Source organism: Mobula hypostoma, chromosome 15, assembly GCF_963921235.1.
Source record: "Mobula hypostoma chromosome 15, sMobHyp1.1, whole genome shotgun sequence".
Classification (NCBI taxonomy): Eukaryota; Metazoa; Chordata; class Chondrichthyes; order Myliobatiformes; family Myliobatidae; genus Mobula; species Mobula hypostoma.
In genome coordinates this window covers 19304160-19325014 of record NC_086111.1, presented here as the reverse complement: position 1 = coordinate 19325014, position 20855 = coordinate 19304160, and the positions used below count along the sequence as shown (strand labels likewise).

Here is a 20855-nt window from a genome sequence, read left to right as displayed (position 1 = left end):
TAGTCAGCAGAAAAGGTCATTGGCTGCAGTCTACCATCACTGCAGGACTTGCATGTGTCCAGGACGACAAAGTGGGTGAGAAAAAAATCATTGTGGACACCACCCACCCTGCAAACTGCCTTTTCCAAAATCTCTTCTGAAAAATGCTATGGGGCTACTAAAACAAAAATCTTCATGCCATCTTAAAAGTTTCTTCCCCCACACAGTTAATCTGATCAACCATTCTAGTTAGCCCTACCCATGCCCCTCTATGTTTTACCCCCATCTCTGCACTGCAGTGTAAATACTTTAAAACATTTTTATAATGTTGTTTACATTGTAAATATGTGCTGGTATTTATGTAGTTAAGCACATTTTATTCTCTATGCATACTTTAACCGCTAACTGTATTTTATATAATTCTTTTCATCATAATTGTGAATGTTATTGTTTTTTGTTGTATGTCACATTCTAACCAACACACCACAGCAAATTCTGAATACCTGTGTGACACCCTGGTTAAGATCTTCACTGCTATGCTGTAAGTATTTCATTTTAGCAGTTCTGTAAGAGCTGCCTGTTTACTGCTTTTCACATGTTTGGGTTTGAGCTAAAGATAAGCACCTATGTTGTTCAATTTAGGAATGTGTGTCAGCCAAGCAGGATAGTGGAATTGGGAGAAGGTTCCGGAGAACGCAGGGCGGAGAGGTTTTGTGATGGACACTGGTGTGGATCGAGGTCATTTTGGCGGGAGTTGGGAGAAGACAGGAGGGAAGACGGCTGAGGATGACGGCCCTGTTGCACAAGGAGTTTGGTGCAGGTGAATGGCTTCAAGGAGGAAGGGCCAATACTCCCATGGGGGAGCCCATTTGTTTAAGGTGAATTTCGAGTGACATTCGGAAGGCGGTGTGCGCTTTCACGTAGATCATGGGTCCAGTGTGTGAGTTAAAGACAGCTTCAAGATGAACTCCAACTTACGTGTACATTTGGACAGGGTTAACTGTAATGGACCCTTTTTACTTTTCCCTTTTCTTTTTCCTACTAACTGTTCAGTAAAGTTAACATTTGTAAATATACTTTCTTTATAATTGTATGCAGTGTACGATCTGTTATTTCTTACTGACGCCTAATTGCAGGGAAGCAGTATTTACACAGTATTCGCACATAGTCATAGTCATAGTCATACTTTATTGATCCCGGGAGAAATTGGTTTTCATTACAGTTGCACCATAAATAATAAAACCATAAATAGTTAAATAGTAACATGTAAATTATGCCAGGAAATAAGTCCAGGACCAGCCTATTAGCTCAGGGTGTCTGACCCTCCAAGGGAGAAGTTGTAAAGTTTGATGGCCACAGGCAGGAATGACTTCCTATGACGCTCCGTGTTGCATCTCGGTGGAATGAGTCTCTGGCTGAATGTACTCCTGTGCCCATCCAGTCTATTATGTAGTGGATGGGAGACATTGTCCAAGATGGCATGCAACTTGGACAGCATCCTCTTTTCAGACACCACCGTCAGAGAGTTCAATTCCATCCCCACAACATCACTGGCCTTACGGATGAGTTTGTTGATTCTGTTGGTGTCTGCTACCCTCAGCCTGCTGCCCCAGCACATAGATTAGGGCTCAGGTGGTCGAGACATCCCAACTTCCGGGCTTCGGTGGGACCCAAGTCCTACTGACCCTGGACGTACGGAGCTTGATAAAGGTGGTTTTCTCACCGCTGGGTCCGGTGGCTGTTAGCGAGGGACTAACAAGCCGCATCTCTAGGGACTCCCAGTAAAAAGAGGTTCCACATGTAAATGTATATGGCAAGTAAAGTTGATCATATTCCTTGATCCTCAATGTTAAGTTTCAGATCACAAACCATCCCAAATTGGAAAGATACGTCAGTTCCTTCACCATCACTGGGTCAAGGTGCTGGAGCTTTCACTAACAGCATTTCAGGTGAACTCACACCTCAATGACAGCAGCAGCTTAAGAAGGTCATTGTAAATTGTCCCATGATTCGACTACAGTTAAATCAGGGGTTGCTGGAAGGGCCTTTGCCACGCTGTATCTCAATAAATAAACAAAATATGAAGATCACAAATGTTCACTGTTTCTCACTCCACAGATGCTGACCGATCTGCTAACTGCTTTTATTTTGTTTATATTTCAGATTTCCAGCATCTGCAGTCTTGGCAATGATTCTCCCGTGACTTTTCTTTCTTGGGAAGTTAAGGAGGTTTGGCATTCACCAAATACTCTAACAAAACGTACTGTTGAAAGTATTCTGACCGGGTGCATCATGGTGTGATGCAGCAGTTCACATGCACAAGAAGGTAAGAAGCTGCAGAGAACTGTGAACTCCAGAATTGTGCACATCCCTCCGCATCATTGATAAATTTATTATCAATGTCGAGTTGGCTGGTGGTGTAGTGGCATCCGCACCAGACTTCGAGGCGAGTGGTCCTGGGTTCAGATCTGGCTCCTTTGCAGACTCACCATCTGTGCTGGGTTGAGCACTGAGCCAGCAACTCGGCTGCATAAAAAAAAGACAAATGCTAAAGAAATAGGTAAGTTGCCAGTTGATGCGCGACAAGGCACGGAAAGGAACAACAAAAACAACTTGTATGATTTATTTCCTTGCGAATACAGGTGATACAACCTAAAGAATGCAATATCCGTAACCAAAGCTCACCACCATCCAGCCCATCCCATCTTCTCACATCTATCATCACACAGTAGATACCAAAGTCTGAAGTCCCAACACCACCAGGTTCAATAACAGCCATTTCCCTTCCACCATTCTGTTCCTGAACCAGCTGGCAAAACCCAAATTACTATAATCATGTTGCACTAAAAAGGATTTCATTTGTTTTAAACACAAGGGATTCTGCAGATGCTGGAAATCCAGAGCAACACACACAGCAAAACACTTTTGTTTTCAGGAAATGATTTCAGATCGCTTATTTTAACATCTCCATAGGAGAACAGAAGCTCTTTAACTGAAGCAAATGGAATTTCCTGGCATTGTTTATTTTTCTGATTGTGTTCTTTCTTGTAAAAATTGTGTATATTTTATGCTCGACTTTTGTTTTCTTGTGAATGTTGTGTCTGAAGCGATGTGCCTGTGAGGCCACTACAACGAAGTTTTTCATTGCACATATTCATACATGTACTTGTGCGTAAGACATTAAACTTGGCTTCCAACAATTGATGTAAGAATAGTGAAATATGTAGAATGGCATTTTTAAAACTGTGAGAATAGGGATGATGGAGAGAATGGTTATTGGTAAGCTGGAGACACGAGAGCCTGATGCTGGAATCTTGAGCTGCAAACAATCTGCTGGAGGAACTCATCAATTAGAACAGTGTCTGTAGGGTGGAAGGAATCGCTGAGTCGTCAGAGACACATTATCAAACTTTCATTAAACAGAGCACCAGACACAAGTATGTGCAGAACCTCGTGTGCTTTTCATCAAACAGTTCTGGCCTTACTCCTTGTGGGAATGCACTACCAGGAAGAAGAGGTGAATGTAGAACAGAGACACAATCCTCAGAGCAAACTGTGCAATGTTCTAACTTTGCAATACAGCACTAACAAATTACCACAAAAGAAAATCTTACTGCACAGCCTCAGAGTAGCCCATGAATGCAAAGCTATTTCATACCCTGTGTCTGTCCTATTGCAACTTCTAATCGGCTGGATTCAGACCAGGCAAAACACAAAAAGCTCGAGGAGCTCAGCAGGTCAGGCGGTGATGTGGAGGGGAATAAACAGTCAACGTTTCTGTCTGAGACCTTTCATCAGGACTGGAAAGGAAGGGGGGGAGAAACAAGAATAAAAAGATGGGTAAGGTGCGAAAGATAAGGGGCCATCAGGTTGGAGGCCAAGATGAACATTCATTTCTCTAACTTCTGATAATTTCTCTCCCCCTTTCTTTTTTTCACATTTTCCATTCTGGCACCACCCTTATCCCTTCTCTTCTCCTCACCTGCCCATCACTCCCTATGGTGCCCCTCCTCCTTCCATTTCTCCCATGGTCCACTCTCATCTCCTGTCAGATTCCTTATTCTTTAGTCCTTTACCTTTTCCACATTCCTCCTCTCCACTACCCACCCTCCACCTTCCCTCTCACCTGGTTTCATCTATCTCCTGCCAGCTTGCACCCCTTCCTCTCTCTCCACTTTCTTATTCTGGCTTCTGCCCCCTTCCCTTCTGGTCCTGATAAAGGATCTCGGCACAAAACATCGACTGCTTATTCTTCTCCATAGCTGCTGTCTGAATTGCTGAGTTCCTCCAACATTCTGTATGGGCTGGCCTACATTTCCAACATCTGTGCAATCTCATGTGTTTAGGATTTAGACAGGGATTCCTTGGGTTTGTTGGTTGAATAGACATTGGATTGGAATTGGCCAATGCTAAACATGCAGCCTAGTACTGGGAAGGACACAGCTTGGTGAACAAGAAGCTAAGAGTTGGGCCGATGGCAGGCAGTGACGAGTTGGGTTCTGCAAGGCTCAGTGCTGGGACCCCAGTTGTTTACAATATATATTAATGACTTAGATGAGGGAATTAGATGCAGCATCTCCAAGTTTGCGGATGACACGAGGCTGGGTGGCAGTGTTAGCTGTGAGGAGGATGCTAAGAGGATGCAGGGTGACTTGGATAGGTTGGGTGAGTGGGCAAATTCATGGCAGATGTAATTTAATGTGGATAGATGTGAGGTTATCCACTTTGGTGGCAAAAACAGGAAAACAGATTATTATCTGAATGGTGGCCGATTAGGAAAAGGGGAGGTGCAACGAGACCTGGGTGTCATTATACACCAGTCATTGAAAGTGGGCATGCAGGTACAGCAGGCGGTGAAAAAGGCGAACGGTATGCTGGCATTCATAGCAAGAGGATTCAAGTACAGGAGCAGGGGGGTACTACTGCAGTTGTACAAGGCCTTGGTGAGACCACACCTGGAGTATTGTGTGCAGTTTTGGTCCCCTAATCTGAGGAAAGACATTCTTGCCATAGAGGGAGTACAAAGAAGGTTCACCAGATTGATTCCTGGGATGGCAGGACTCTCACATGATGAAAGACTGGATCAGCTAGGCTTATACTCTCTGGAATTTAGGAGATTGAGGGGGGATCTTATTGAAATGTATAAAATCCTAAAGGGATTGGACAGACTAGATGCAGGAAGATTGTTCCCGATGTTGGGGAAGTCCAGAATGAGGGGTCACAGTTTGAGGATAAAGGGGAAGCCTTTTAGGACCGAGATGAGGAAAAACTTCTTCACACAGAGAGTGGTGAATCTGTGGAATTCTCTGCCACAGGAAACAGTTGAGGCCAGTTCATTGGCTATATTTAAGAGGGAGTTAGATATGGCCCTTGTGGCTAAAGGGATCAGAGGGTATGGAGAGAAGGCAGGTACAGGGTTCTGAGTTGGATGATCAGCCATGATCATACTGAATGGCGGTGCAGGCTCGAAGGGCTGAATGGCCTACTCCTGCACCTATTTTCTATGTTTCTATGTTTCTATGCAACAGTGAAGTATAATTACACAAAATGTACTGCACTCATACATTCCATCAATGCAACTAGCTTGTGCTGGTGTTCACACCCCACAAATCTTTTTATCACACCAGGTAAGAAATCATTTCAAATTTGGATAAGATCTGTGAATTAGGGTCCATGAAATAGAAGGAGTAAAGGCACAGACTATTTTCTAAACTGGAAGCAAATTCAGAAATGCTACAGACATCTCACAGACTCTCACAGCTATCTGGACTATTCCTCTTCTCACCCTGTCTCTTGCAAAAACGCCATCCCCTTCTCGCAATTCCTCCGTCTCTGCCGCATCTGCTCTCAGGATGAGGCTTTTCATTCTAGGATGAGGGAGATGTCTTCCTTTTTTAAAGAAAGGGGCTTCCCTTCTTCCACTATCAACTCTGCTCTTAAAAGCATCTCCCCCATTTCACGTACATCTGCTCTCACGCCATCCTCCCACCACCCCACTAGGAATAGGGTTCCCCTGGTCCTCACCTACCACCCCACCAGCCTCCGGGTCCAACATATTATTCTCTGTAACTTCCGCCACCTCCAACGGGATCCCACCACTAAGCACATCTTTCCCTCCCCCCTTCTCTCTGCTTTCCACAGGGATCGCTCCCTATGCGACTCCCTTGTCCATTCGTCCCCCCCGTCCCTCCCCACTGATCTCCCTCCTGGCACTTATCCTTGTAAGTGGAACAAGTGCTACACATGCCCTTACACTTCCTCCCTTACCAACATTCAGGGCCCCAAACAGTCCTTCCAGGTGAGGCGACACTTCACCTGTGAGTCGGCTGAGGTGATATACTGCGTCCGGTGCTCCCGATGTGGCCTTTTATATATTGGCGAGACCCGACGCAGACTGGGAGACCGCTTTGCTGAACACCTACGCTCTGTCCGCCAGAGAAAGCAGGATCTCCCAGTGGCCACACATTTTAATTCCACATCCCATTCCTATTCTGACATGTCTATCCATGGCCTCCTCTACTGTAAAGATGAAGCCACACTCAGGTTGGAGGAACAACACCTTATATTCCGTCTGGGTAGCCTCCAACCTGATGGCATGAACATCGACTTCTCTAACTTCCGCTAATGCCCCACCTCCCCCTCGTACCCCATCTGTTATTTATTTTTATACACACATTCTTTCTGTCACTCTCCTTTTTCTCCCTCTGTCCCTCTGAATATACCCCTTGCCCATCCTCTGGGTTCCCCCCCCCTTGTCTTTCTTCCCGGACCTCCTGTCCCATGATCCTCTCGTATCCCTTTTGCCACTCACCTGTCCAGCTCTTGGCTCCATCCCTCCCCCTCCTGTCTTCTCCTATCATTTTGGATCTCCCCCTCCCCCTCCAACTTTCAAATCTCTTACTAACTCTTCCTTCAGTTAGTCCTGACGAAGGGTCTCGGCCTGAAACGTCGACTGTACCTCTTCCTAGAGATGCTGCCTGGCCTGCTGCGTTCACCAGCAACTTTGCTGTGTGTTGCTTGAATTTCCAGCATCTGAAGAATTCCTGTTGTATGCTGCAGATCTTGGGAGTTTTCATGCAGGATTTCCTAAAGGTTAACTTGCGGGTCGAGTCAGTCGTAAGGAAGGCAAATGCAGTGTTAGCATTCATTTCAAGAGGAATGTAAAAGCAAGAGCATAATGCTGTGGCTTGACAAGACATTGGTCAGACTGCACCTGTGAGCAGTTTTGGGCCCTTTATCTACGATAAAGGGCCCAAAAATGTGCTGGCATTGGAGAGAGTCCAGTGGAGGTTCATGAGATTGATTCTGAGAATGAAAGGGTTTACCTATGAGGAGATTTTATTTCTCTGGGCTTTTACTCACTGGAGTTTAGAAGACTGAGGAGGGATCCCATTGTAACCTATTGAATATTGAACGGCCTAGACTGCATATGGACAGGATATGTCCTACAATGAGGTGGTCTAGGACCAGCCTAAGAATACAAGGATGCCCCTTTAGAACAGAGATGAGGAGGAATTTCTTTAGCCAGAGGGTGATCAATCTATGGAATTCATTGCCTCAGAGTGCTGTGGTGCATTGGTCAGAATCAGAATCAGGTTTACATACTGGCATGTGACGTGAAATTTGTTAATTTAGTACAGCAGTTCAATGCAATACATAATCTAGAAGGAAAAAAATAAAATAATAATAATAATAAATAAATAAACAAACAAATAACGGTATATGTATATTGAATAGATTAAAAATCGTGCAAAAACCAGAAATAATATATATTAAAAAAGTGAGGTAGTGTTCATGGGTTCAATGTCCATTTAGAAATCAGATGGCAGAGGGGAAGAAGGTGCTCCTGAATCGCTGAGTGTGTGCCTTCAGGCTTCTGTACCTCCTTCCTGATGGTAACAGTGAGAAAAGGGCATACCCTGGGTGCTGGAGGTCCTTAATAATGGACACTGCCTTTCTGAGACACGGCTCCTTGAAGATGTCCTGGGTACTTTGTAGGCTAGTACCCAAGATGGAGCTGACTATATTTACAACACTCTGCAGCTTCTTTTGGTCCTGTGCAGTAGCCCCGCCCCCCCACACCAGACAGTGATACAGCCTGTCAGAATGCTCTCCAAGGTACAACTATTGACGTTTTTGAGTATATTTGTTGACATACCAAATCTCTTCAAACCCCTAATGAAGTATAGCTGTTGTCTTGCCTTCTTTATATCTGCATCGATATGTTGGGACCAGGTTAGGTCCTCGGAGATCTTGACACCCAGGAACTTGAAACTGCTCACTCTCTCCACTTCTGATCCCTCTATGAGGACTGGTATGTGTTCCTTCATCTTACCCTTCCTGAAGTCCACAATCAGCTCTTTCGTCTTACTGACATTGAGTGCCAGTTAATTGCTGCGACAACACTCCACTAGTTGGCATATCTCGCTCCTGTACGCCCTCTTGTCACCATCTGAGATTCTATCAACAATGGTTGTATCATCAGCAAATTTATAGATGGTATTTGAGCTATGCCTTGCCACACAGTCATGTGTATAGAGAGAGTAGAGCAGTGGGCTAAGCACACACCCCTGAGGTGCGCCAGTCTTGACCATCAGCGATGATGATCACCAGAGATGTTATCACCAATCCATACAGATTGTGGTCTTCCAATTAGGAAGTCAAGGATCCAACTGCAGAGGGAGGTACAGAGGTCCAGGTTCTGAAACTTCTGAATCAGGATTGTGGGAATGATATTATTAAATGCTGAGCTATAGTCAATGAACAGCATCCTGGCATAGATGTTGGTGTTATCCAGGTGGTCTAAAGCTAGAGAAAAGACATTGAGATTCCATCTGCCGTTGACCTATTGTGGCGATAGGCAAGTTGCAATGGGTCCAGGTCCTTGCTGAGGCAGGAGTTCACTCTAGTCATGACCAACCTCTCAAAGTATTTCATCACTGTGGATGTGAGCACTACTAGATGATATTCATTAAGGCAGCCCACATTATTCTTCTTAGGCACTGGTGTAATGTTGCCTTTTAGAAGCAACTAGGAATTTCTGCCCGTAGCAGTGAGAGGTTGAAAATGTCCTTGAGTACTCCCGCTAGTTGGTTGGCACAGGTTTTCAGAGCCTTACCAGGTACTCCATCAGGGCCTTCCACCTTATGAGGGTTCACCCTCTTTAAAGACAGCCTAACATTGGTCTCTGAGACAGAAATCACAGGGTCATCGGGTGCAGCATGGATTTTCACAGCTGCAGTTATATTTTCCCTTTCAAAACGGGCATAGAAGGCGTTGAGTTCATCTGGTAGTGAATTGTTGCTATTCATGCTATTGGGTTTTGCTTTGTAGGAAGTAATGTCTTGTAAACCCTGCCAGAGTTGTCGTACATCCAAGGTTGCCTCCAACCTCTATTGAAATTGTATCTTCGCCCTTGAAATAGCCCTTTGCAAATCATACCTTGTTTTCTGGTACAGGCCTGGGTTGCCAGACTTGAATGCTACAGATCTAAACTTCAGTAGACGATGTACCTCCTGGTTCATACACAGCTTTTGATTTGGGAATGTACAGTAAGTCTTTGTGGGCACACACTCATCCACATAGGTTTTAATGAAGTCAGTAACAACTGCAGCATACTCATCCACATTAAAAGATGAATCCCTGAATGTAATTCAGTCCACCAATTCAAAGCAGTCCTGTAGGCACTCCTGTGCTTCCCTTGTCCATACCTTCTTGGTCCTCACTACTGGTGCTGCAGTCTTCAGTCTCTGCCTATACTCAGGGAGTAGAAGTACAGCTAGGTGATCAGACTTCCCAAAGTGAGGGCATGGAATAGCATGGTAGGCATTCTTGATGGTGGTGTAGCAATCGTCCAGTGTGTTGTTTCCTCTAGCATATACTTAATGCAGAGGTTGATAGGTTCTTGATTAGTAAAGGTGTCAAAGGTTATGGGGAAAGGCAGGAGGATGAGGATGAGAGGGATAATATATCAGCCATGATGAAATAGCACAGCAGACTTGATGGGTCAAATGGCCTAATTTGCTCCTATATCTTATGGTCTTATGGTTTTCCCATTCCATCTCAGCCCTTCTTTATATCTTTCCAATTTCCCTTTCTCTCTGAGCTTGTTTAGAAAGCAGTTCAGCTATTTGCTACAATAAATTCTCCTTACTGTCCCATTGTTTCAATGGCCCATAAATTTGTAATTTCAAGTTCAAGTTTATTGTTGTCAGATACAAACACACACAGGGTATAAATACCATGAGAATTAGCTTTTTGCATCAACAGCACGGAATATTACAAACATACAGCAAATTAACCGATTTAAATTTGCATAATTTATATATAACTTGCATGTATATAAAGTAAACACAACTACACTAGTGCAACATTAAAATAAAGAACAATATATCCCCACACTAAGACATTCAATATTTTGAAGGTCATAGGTTGCCTGTCTGTCTCCTTTCGTAAAAGGGGGAAAGAGCCTTAATCTTTACAATTTTTTGTTACTTCCTTCCAACCAATATTTCAGTGGTTGAAATCTCCTATGGTTGATATTCTATATGTGTTAGTGATCACTTCTACCTTGTTAAGTTTTCAGTGTTTGGAGAGGAACTGATTAAGTAACGTCCTTCCTGATTAGCATGACCCCCCCCCCACATATCCAGGCCTTGCTCCCTTCTCACTGCTGTTAGCGGAGAGGGGGTACAGGAGCCTTAGGCCCCACACCACTAGGTTCAGGAGCAGCTATTACACTTCAACCATCAAGCTCCTGAACTAGCGTGGATATCTTCACTCACCGCAACACTGAACTGATTCTACACCCTATGGACTCACTTTCAAGGACTTTACATCTCACGTTCAAAGGTTCAGAGATTCATTTATTAACAAAGTATACAACTGAAATTCTTCAATTCTCCAGTAATCAAGAAAGAAAAGAAAGGCAGCTACGATGAGGCCGCTCTCAGAGTTGAGGAGCAACACCTCCTATTCCGTCTAGGTAGCCTACAACCTGACGGCATGAACATCAATAAATTCCGGTAAAAATATTTATTTCCTCCCTTTCTCTCTTCTATTCTCCATTCTGGCCTCTAACCTATTCTCCTCACCTCGCTTCATCTATCACCATCTAGCTAGTCTTCCTTCCCCTCACCCAGACCTTCTTATTCTAGCATCTTCCCCTTCCTTTCCAGTGCTGAAGAAGGGTCTCTGCCCCAAATTGGTTGACTGTTTATTCATTTCCACAGATGGTACCTGGCATGCTGAGTTCCTCCAATATTTTGTGTGTATTGAGCTAGAGTTAGATGTGCTCCCGATCATCTGGAATGGCGAGAGCATCACAAATGTGACTTTTACTGAGATAGTAACGACTGAGGTGCAGGCTTCAGACAGATGGGTGACCACCAGGAAGAGTAGGCGGACACTGCAGATTCCCCTGTGTCCAAGCCCCTTACGAACAAGCTATACCTGCTGGAGGTTTAGATCTTTCAAATTCAAATATATATAGATATATTCAGATACTTTTATACAGTGAAATGCTTCTTTTGCATTAATAAACCAACACACCCACGGATGTGCTGGGGGCAGCTGGGGGTGTCACTGGTTAATCTGTTCTGTACCTTACGATATTTAATATGAGTGCATTCTAGTTTGTTATTTATGTGTGGTTCATCAGTAGACTTTATCCTTTCCTTCATAAGTTATCATGTGTTATGTGTACTACTGTGCTTTACACCCTGGAGAAACATTGTCTAGTTTCTATATACATTATATAGTTACGTACTTTATATACATGTAAATAAAGGAAAGTAAATAAAAGTAAATAAATAAACAGGAAAATCAGGCCCTGTTTGACAAAATTTATTGGAGTTCTTTGAGAATAGAATCAGCGCAGTAGAGTTCTTCAAGAATATAGTGAGCAGGTGCATGTTGTGTACTTGGACTGCAGTAGGCATTTGATAGGTGCCACATAAAAGACGTATTCATAAGATAAAGATGCATGGAGTTGGGGGTGATGTATTAGTATGATTAGTGGATTAGTTAACCAATATAATGCATCGATTGCATGACATTCTGAAGTGGGAGGGTGACCAGCCAGATGTCGTGGTGTACATCAGTACCAATGACATAGCAAGGAAGAGTGAAGAGGTCCTGGACAGTGAGTATAGAGAGCTTGGTAGGAAGTTCAAAAGCAGGACCTCAAGGGTGGTAATCTCAGGATTGCTACCTGTGCTAGGTGCCAGTGAGGGTAGGAATAGGATGCTCTGGAGGAGGAACAATTGACTGAGGAACTGGTGTAGGGGGCAGGGTTTCAGATTTCAGGATCATTGGGACCTCTTCTGGGGCAGGTGGGACCTGTACAAGAGAGACGGGTTACACTTGAACCACAGGGGGACCAATATCCTTTCAGGGAGGTTTGTTAGTGCTATTGGGGAGGCTTTAAACTAGATTTGCAGGGGGATGGGAACCAGAGTGCCAGAGCTGACAGTGTGGCTGGGGTGAAAATAAATGATGTTGAAAGTTTAAGCAAATCCGCTGATAGAAAGGTTGTGAGTGGTGGTAAAAATCTTCTGAGGTGTATATATTTCAATGCTAGGAGTATTGCGGGGAAGGCGGATGAGTTGAGGGTGTGGATTGACACGTGGAATTATGATGTTATAGCAATTAGTGAAACTTGGCTACAGGAGGGGCAGGACTGGCAGTTTAATATTCCAGGGTTCCGATGTTTCAGATGTGATCGAGGCAGAGGAATGAAAGGTGGGGGAGTAGCATTGCTTGTTAGGGAAAATATTACAGCAGTGCTCAGGCAGGACAGATTAGAGGGCTTGTCTACTGAGTCCTTATGGGTGGAGCTGAGAACCAGGAAAGGTATGGCCACATTCGTGGGATTGTATTACAGACCACCCAACAGTCAACGAGACTTGGAAGAGCAAATCTGCAGAGAGATAGCAGGTAATTGCAGGAAACATAAAGTTGTGGTGGTAGGGGATTTTAATTTTCCATACATTGATTGGGACTCCCATACTGTTAGGGGTCTAAATGGTTTAGAGTTTGTAAAATGTGTTCAGGAAAGTTTTCTAAATCAATATATAGAGGGACCAACTAGAGGGGATGCAATATTGGATCTCCTGTTAGGTAACGAATTAGGGCAAGTGACAGAAGTCTGTGTAGGGGAGCACTTTGGTTCCAGTGATCAGAACACCATTAGTTTCAATTTGATCATGGACAAGGATAGATCTGGTCCTAGGGTTGAGGTTCTGAACTGGAAGAAGGCCAAATTTGAAGAAATGAGAAAGGATCTAAAAAGCGTGGATTGGGACAGGTTGTTCTCTGGCAAAGATGTGTTTGGTAGGTGGGCAGCCTTCAAAGGGGAAATTTTGAGAGTGCAGAGTTTGTATGTTCCTGTCAGGATTAAAGGCAAATCGAATAGGAATAAGGAACCTTGGTTCTCAAGGGATATTGCAACTCTGATAAAGAAGAAGAGGGAGTTGTATGAAATGTATAGGAAACAGGGGATAAATCAGGTGCTTGAGGAGTATAAGAAGTGCAAGAAAATACTTAAGAAAGAAATCAGGAGGGCTAAAAGAAGACATGAGGTTGCCTTGGCAGTCAAAGTGAAGGATAATCCAAAGACCTTTTACAAGTATATTAAGAGCAAAAGGATTATAAGGGATAAAATTGGTCCTCTTGAAGATCAGAGTGGTCGGCTATGTGTGGAACCAAAGGAAATGGGGGAGATCTTAAATAGGTTTTTTGCGTCTGTATTTACTAAGGAAGCTGGCATGAAATCTATGGAATTGAGGGAATCAAGTATTGAGACCATGGAAACTGTACAGATTGAAAAGGAGGAGGTGCTTGCTGTCTTGAGGAAAATTAAAGTGGATAAATCCCCGGGACCTGACAGAGTGTTCCCTCGGACCTTGAAGGAGACTAGTGTTGAAATTGCGGGGGCCCTGGCAGAAATATTTAAAATGTCGCTGTCTACGGGTGAAGTGCTGGAGGATTGGAGAGTGGCTCACGTTGTTCCGTTGTTTAAAAAAGTATCGAAAAGTAATCCGGGAAATTATAGGCCGGTGAGTTTAACGTCAGTAGTAGGTAAGTTATTGGAGGGAGTACTAAGAGACAGAATCTACAAGCATTTGGATAGACAAGGGCTTATTAGGGAGAGTCAACGCGGCTTTGTGCGTGGTAGGTCATGTTTGACCAATCTGTTGGAGTTTTTCGAGGAGGTTACCAGGAAAGTGGATGAAGGGAAGGCAGTGGATATTGTCTACATGGACTTCAGTAAGGCCTTTGACAAGGTCCCGCATGGGAGGTTAGTTAGGAAAATTCAGTCACTAGGTATACATGGAGAGGTGGTAAATTGGATTAGACATTGGCTCGATGGAAGAAGCCAGAGAGTGGTGTTTGAGAATTGCTTCTCTGAGTGGAGGCCTGTGACTAGTGGTGTGCCACAGGGATCAGTGCTGGGTCCATTGTTATTTGTCATCTATATCAATGATCTGGATGATAATGTGGTAAATTGGATCAGCAAGTTTGCTGATGATACAAAGATTAGAGGTGTAGTAGACAGTGAGGAAGGTTTTCAGAGCCTGCAGAGGGACTTGGACCAATGGGCTGAAAAATGGCAGATGGAGTTTAATACTGACAAGTGTGAGGTATTGCACGTTGGAAGGACAAACCAACGTAGAACATACAGGGTTAATGGTAAGGCACTGAGGAGTGCAGTGGAACAGAGGGATCTGGGAATACAGATACAAAATTCCCTAAAAGTGGCGTCACAGGTAGATAGGGTCGTAAAGAAAGCTTTTGGTACATTGGCCTTTATTAATCGAAGTATTGAGTATAAGAGCTGGAATGTTATGATGAGGTTGTATAAGGCATTGGTGAGGCCGAATCTGGAGTATTGTGTTCAGTTTTGGTCACCAAATTACAGGAAGGATATAAATAAGGTTGAAAGAGTGCAGAGAAGGTTTACAAGGATGTTGCTGGGACTTGGGAGACTCAGTTACAGAGAAAGGTTGAATAGGTTAGGACTTTATTCCCTGGAGCGTAGAAGAATGAGGGGAGATTTGATAGAGGTATATAAAATTATGATGGGTATAGATAGAGTGAATGCAAGCAGGCTTTTTCCACTGAGGCAAGGGGAGAAAAAAACCAGAGGACATGGGTTAAGGGTGAGGGGGGAAAAGTTTAAATGGAACATTAAGGGGGACTTCTTCACACAGAGAGTGGTGGGAGTGTGGAATGATCTGCCAGACGAGGTGGTAAATGTGGGTTCTTCTTTAACATTTAAGAATAAATTGGACAGATACATGGATGGGAGGTGTATGGAGGGATATGGTCCGTGTGCAGGTCAGTGGGACTAGGCAGAAAATGGTTGGGCACAGCCAAGAAGGGCCAAAGGGCCTGTTTCTGTGCTGTAGTTTCTATGGTTCTATGGTTCTAGTTGGATTAATTGTATGTTTTGTTACGTGCCACATAAAAGACGTATTCATAAGATAAAGATGCATGGAGTTGGGGGTGATGTATTAGTATGATTAGTGGATTAGTTAACCAATATAATGGTTCTAGTTGGGTTAATTGTATGTCTTGTTGATTGGCAGTCGGAGATGAGTGCTGCAGTGGTAGGTACTAGGCCTGCAACTGTTCACAATATACATTAAATCAAAATCAAATCAAGTTTAATTATTGTTCGACCATACGTGGATACAGCGAATGAAACAGTGTTCTTCAGGGGCCAAGGTGCAAAACACAGTACATTTGAAATTATGAGCAAATAATGAGCAAAAACAACATAATCATGCAAAAAAAACATATATATAGTCCAAGACCCTGAGCAACGTCCCACAAATTGATTGTAGAGATTCCCAGCGGAGCGCGGCCACTACAATCTAGCCCATCATTCCACCGATCAACACTGATCACTAATGGGAGAGGCCAGCCTCCAACTGAGCATGGACACCACGCAGCACCACCTCCGGCGTCTCCTCTCCTGACTGCAGCCGCAGGCAAGACTAGTCCTAGCTACAACCAAAACAATGCAGCTCCCACGTTGCCTGTCGCACCACCAAACAAGGGAAACAGGCCTGCAGCCTCTTAAATTATCAATGTCCAGCTGGGTTTTGTGATCGCAAGAGAAATGTCTGAAACGATCACTCGTGGTTACACTGCACGCCGCCTTAGAGCACCAACTCCGATGCCTTTGAGTAGCAGGCAGCTCCTCCGAAGCCAAACCGGCTTCACCGACATACCAGCGGGCTCCTTCATCACCCCAGGTAGCTACTCTGTTCAACAAGCAACTAACAACTTGGAAGAGCGTACTGAGTGTAGTATGGCTAAGTTTGCTAGTAACAGAGTGGAAAAGCAAACTGTGCAGAGGATGTGGAGAACCTGTCACCAGGTTCGGATATGGCCTGAGTGAGAGACACTGAAACAGGTCGATAGTTCACAGACTTTAATGCGAACAGTGTCAAAGGGAAAAGAAAACAATAAACACTAGGCCAAACAGGGCCATTAACTAAAACTTTCAAATGGAAAATGAAGCCTACATTGCGGCTGAAAAGAACAACTAAGAATAAGATGAATACTACGAGTCTTCAGAGTCGGTTGACTCGACAGTCCAATTTCTCAAGCAAGGCGGAATGCAAGCCGGCAGCGAAGTGTTGCTGTGCTGCATCCAAGTCTCGACAAATACTACGACGGAATGAATAGAGTTAAATACTATCATAATGAAATAATAATTAGCTGACACATGTATATTCACGAGTGCAATTGCCGTATCTGCTGCGCTGCCCAATCCGTGGTTGTGACAGACTCTGCAGAGAGGTATAGTTTGGTTAAGCAAGTGGGTAAGAGTACGGCGATAGAGTACAATGGTAAGTGTGAGATCATCCACTTTGGAAGGAAAAATAGAAGATCAGTTTATTATTTGAATGGCAAAAGATTGCGGCGTGGTGTTGTGCAGAGAGACTTGGGAGTGCTTGTGCAGGAAACGCAAAAGTTTGGTTTGCTGGTACAAGAGGTTATCAAGAAGGCTAAAATGGAATCATGGCCTTCATTGCTAGTGGGATTGAATTTAAGAGCAGGGAGGTTATACTGCAACTCTACGTAAGCTGCAAATGCAGTTGAGTTCTCCTCACCTGAGAAAAGATATACTCACCTGAGGCAGTACAGAGGAAGTTCATCATATTGGTTCTGGAAATGAGGGGATTAGCCTCTGAGGAATATACTCGACTGGGACTATACTCGCTGGAATTCAGAGGAATGAGAGGGGATCTTGTAGAAACATATAATATTTTGAAGGGGATAGAGAAGATTGAGGCATGAAAGTTGTTTCCTCAGGTAGGTGACACTATAACTCGGGGACAAAGCCTCAAGGGGAGCAGAGTTATGACAGAGATGAGGGTTATTTATCAATTATTTGCTGCGACGTAGTGCAGAATAGGCCTTCAGCCCTTCAAGCGGCACCGCCCAGTGATCTGAGCCTAATCGCCGGACAATTTACATTGACCAATTAACCTACCAACCAACCGCTACATCCTTGGATTGCGGGAGGAAACCCATGTGGTCACGGGGGAATGTGTAAACTCTTTACAGACTGTGGCGGGAACTGAACCCGAGTCACCGGTGCTGTAAAGCGCTGTGCTAACCATTACACTACTATGCCACCCCCAACAGTAACGAATCTGTGGAATTATCTGCCCAGGGAAAGAGCAGAGGCTACCTCATTAAATATACTTAAGCGATGGCTAGATAGAGTTTTAGTAGAGCAGGAAAGTTAGGGTTGTTGGGAAAAAGGCAGGTATTTTGAGCTGAACCCACAGCCAGATTAACCATGACCTTATTGAATGGTGCAACAGGCGAGCTCAATGCGCCAGATGGCCTACTCCTGCTTCGATTTCTTATGTTCTCACGAGTGGAAGTTACCTAATTTGTTTCAGATGTTATAAGGAGGGTAGCAAGGACAAACCAAGGGAGTGCAAGCTGCTCAGTGGTGGGGAAGTTACTGGAGGAAATTCTGAGAGACAAGATCTACCAGCGCTCAGACAGAGGAGTCAGCATGGCTTTGTGCATGGCAAGGGGTAGCTGATGAAGCTTTTAGAGATTTTGAGGAGATAACTAAATGTGCTGAAGATATTTGGACTATAGAAAGGCCTTCAAGGTGCTGCTTTTCAGCCGGTCTGGAAGCTTTGATCGCATGGAAACCAGACAGAGCTAGTTAAATGGAATCAGCAGGAAGAAGGAAGTGGCTGATGGCTGTTTGTTGGAATGGAGGCCAGTGACAAGTGGTGTGTCGCAGGGGTTGGCATTGACTTGCTTGTTATATATTATTTACATAAATGATCTGGATGTCAATGTACAAGATTGGATCAGTGAGTTTGGGGATATCACAAAATCAGGGGGTGCTGTCTATCGTAAAGAGGGTTATTGTAGATTACAGAGAGATCTTGATCAGTTAGGGAAGTGGGCTTAGGAATGGGAAAGGGATTTCAATACAGATAAGTGTGATTTGATGCATTTTGGAAAGTCAAACCAGTGTAGAACTTGTATGATGGAATGGTAGGGTAGTTGGGCATGTAATTGAACAGAGGCACCTTGGAGTACAAGTGCATAGCACATTGAAAGCAGTTTCACAGGTAAAAGAAAAAGCCATTTAGCACTCTGACCTTCATCAGTCAGAGCACTGAGTATCGGAGTTAGAAATATTATGCTGGATTTTTCATAAAATCTAATGCTTTCAAGGTCAGTTTTAAAGATTTCATTTTGTTAATTCTAGATATTTTCTCAAACTGCAATTGTGGAATTTGAACAAGTCTCCTAGAAATTTAGTTGGTTGATGCTATTTTTGCTTAGTGTTATACAAATTGAAAATAAATTTTTCTTTTGAGTGTAGTTTCACAGACAACACCAGCCGTGGCAATATCCACGCTAATTTTTTGCAATTCAGTGGCATTTGATGAAATATTGAGTAAATTTCAAAGGGGACACCTGGAGCAGCAGCTTCATGCAAAAGGTGGTGCATATTTGGAAAGAGCTGCCAGAAGTAATGGTTAAGGAAGGCACATTAACAACATTTAAAAGCCATGTAGATAGTTTCATGAATGGGGGAAGTTTGGAGGGCTAATGAGCACACATGGCCAGATGGGACTAACTCACTGGGCAACACTGTAGGTGTGGACAAGTTGGGCTGATACGATAGCATCATTTAAGAAGCACTTGGATAAGGACATGGAGGGGCAGGGCTTAGCGAGATAAGGGATGGATGCAGAAAATTGGGACTCATTGAGCCGAAAAGCCTATGTTGTGTGTTCTATGAAGCACACAGTATCAGACATTTTAGGGTTATTTTGCTTTATCCCAGAAATACTACAAAGTTTGGACAAGGGATGATTTAATTCCCTTTGCAACATTCCTCTGTACCCCTCAGGATATTTCCCTCCATCTTCATGCTCTCCTCATCTTCATCCCCACACCGTCCCATAATCTTCACACTAGCCTAATTCTCCACAGTTAGTTCCCAGCCTCCCCACCCCCATGACTGTCCAATGCCCGAACCTCTCATGATCTTCTAGACCCTGTAATTACCCAAGGTCTCCATCCCCCAGAATGCCACTAGTCTAAATGTACACAATTCTCCTCTCCCTGAGTGGGATCCGAATTACCAACTCCTCCCCCCGCCCAATCTATAATAGATGGCAGCCCAAGCAACACACAAAATACTGGAGGAACTCAGCAGGTCAGGCATCTGTGGAGGGGAATAAAGAGTTAACTTTTTGGGCCAAGGCTGAGTTGCTCCAGCAGTTTGTGTGTGTTGCTGAAGATTTCCATCATCTGTAGAATCTCCTCCTATTTTGTCATGTATTAAGAGCAGGTAGGCTTCAGAAAAACATAAAACTCCCATAATCTGCAACCTCTGACACACTGGTGTCCCAATTCACACATTCCCTCTGACACACAATAGCCCTATTTCCTGCAATCCCTCAATACTAGGGCCCCAGATCCCACACTCCCTCTGACACAATGGGACTCCAGTTCACACACTCCCTCTGACACACTGGGGCCCCAGATCCCACACTCCCTCTGACACACTGGGGCTCCAGTTCCCACACTCCCTCTGAAACACTGGGGCTCCAGTTCCCACACTCCCTCTGACACACTGGGGTCTCAGTTCTCACACTCCCTCTGACACACTGGGGCTCCAGTTCCCACACTCCCTCTGACACACTGGGGCTCGAGTTCCCACACTCCCTCTGACACATTGGGGCTCCAGTTCCCACACTCCCTCTGACACACTGGGGTCTCAGTTCCCACACTCCCTCTGACACATTGGGGCTCCAGTTCCCACACTCTCTCTGACACACTGGGGCTCCAGTTCCCACACTCCCTCTGACACACTGGGGCTCCAGTTCCCACACTCCCTCTGACACATTGTGGCTCCAGTTCCCACACTCCCTCTGACACACTGGGGTCTCAGTTCCCGCACTCCCTCTGACACACTGGGCTCCGGTTCCCACACTCCCTCTGATACACCGGGGCTCAAGTTCCCACACTCTCTCTGACACACTGGGGTCTCAATTCCCACACTTCCTCTAACACACTGGGGCTCGAGTTCCCACACTTCCTCTGACACACTGTGGCTCCAGTTCCCACACTCCCTCTGACACATTGGGGCTCCAGTTCCCACACTCTCTCTGACACACTGGGGCTCAAGTTCCCACACTCCCTCTGACACATTGGGGTTCCAGTTCCCACACTCCCTCTGATACACTGGGGCTCAAGTTCCCACACTCCCTCTGACACACTGGGGTCTCAATTCCCACACTTCCTCTGACACACTGGGGCTCGAGTTCCCACACTCCCTCTGACACATTGGGGCTCCAGTTCCCACA

At 44.6% G+C, this 20855-nt stretch overlaps 1 long non-coding RNA gene across 1 annotated transcript in view; it reads right to left on the bottom strand.

Moving 5' to 3' along the window:
* Positions 1-2368: 2368 nt before the first annotated feature.
* The window catches only part of LOC134356734 (uncharacterized), a 63712-nt gene continuing 45225 nt past the window's right edge, over positions 2369-20855 (bottom strand). The window contains exon 4 of the long non-coding RNA XR_010020414.1: positions 2369-2505. This is a non-coding gene — a long non-coding RNA (uncharacterized LOC134356734). The remainder of the gene's footprint in view (positions 2506-20855) is intronic.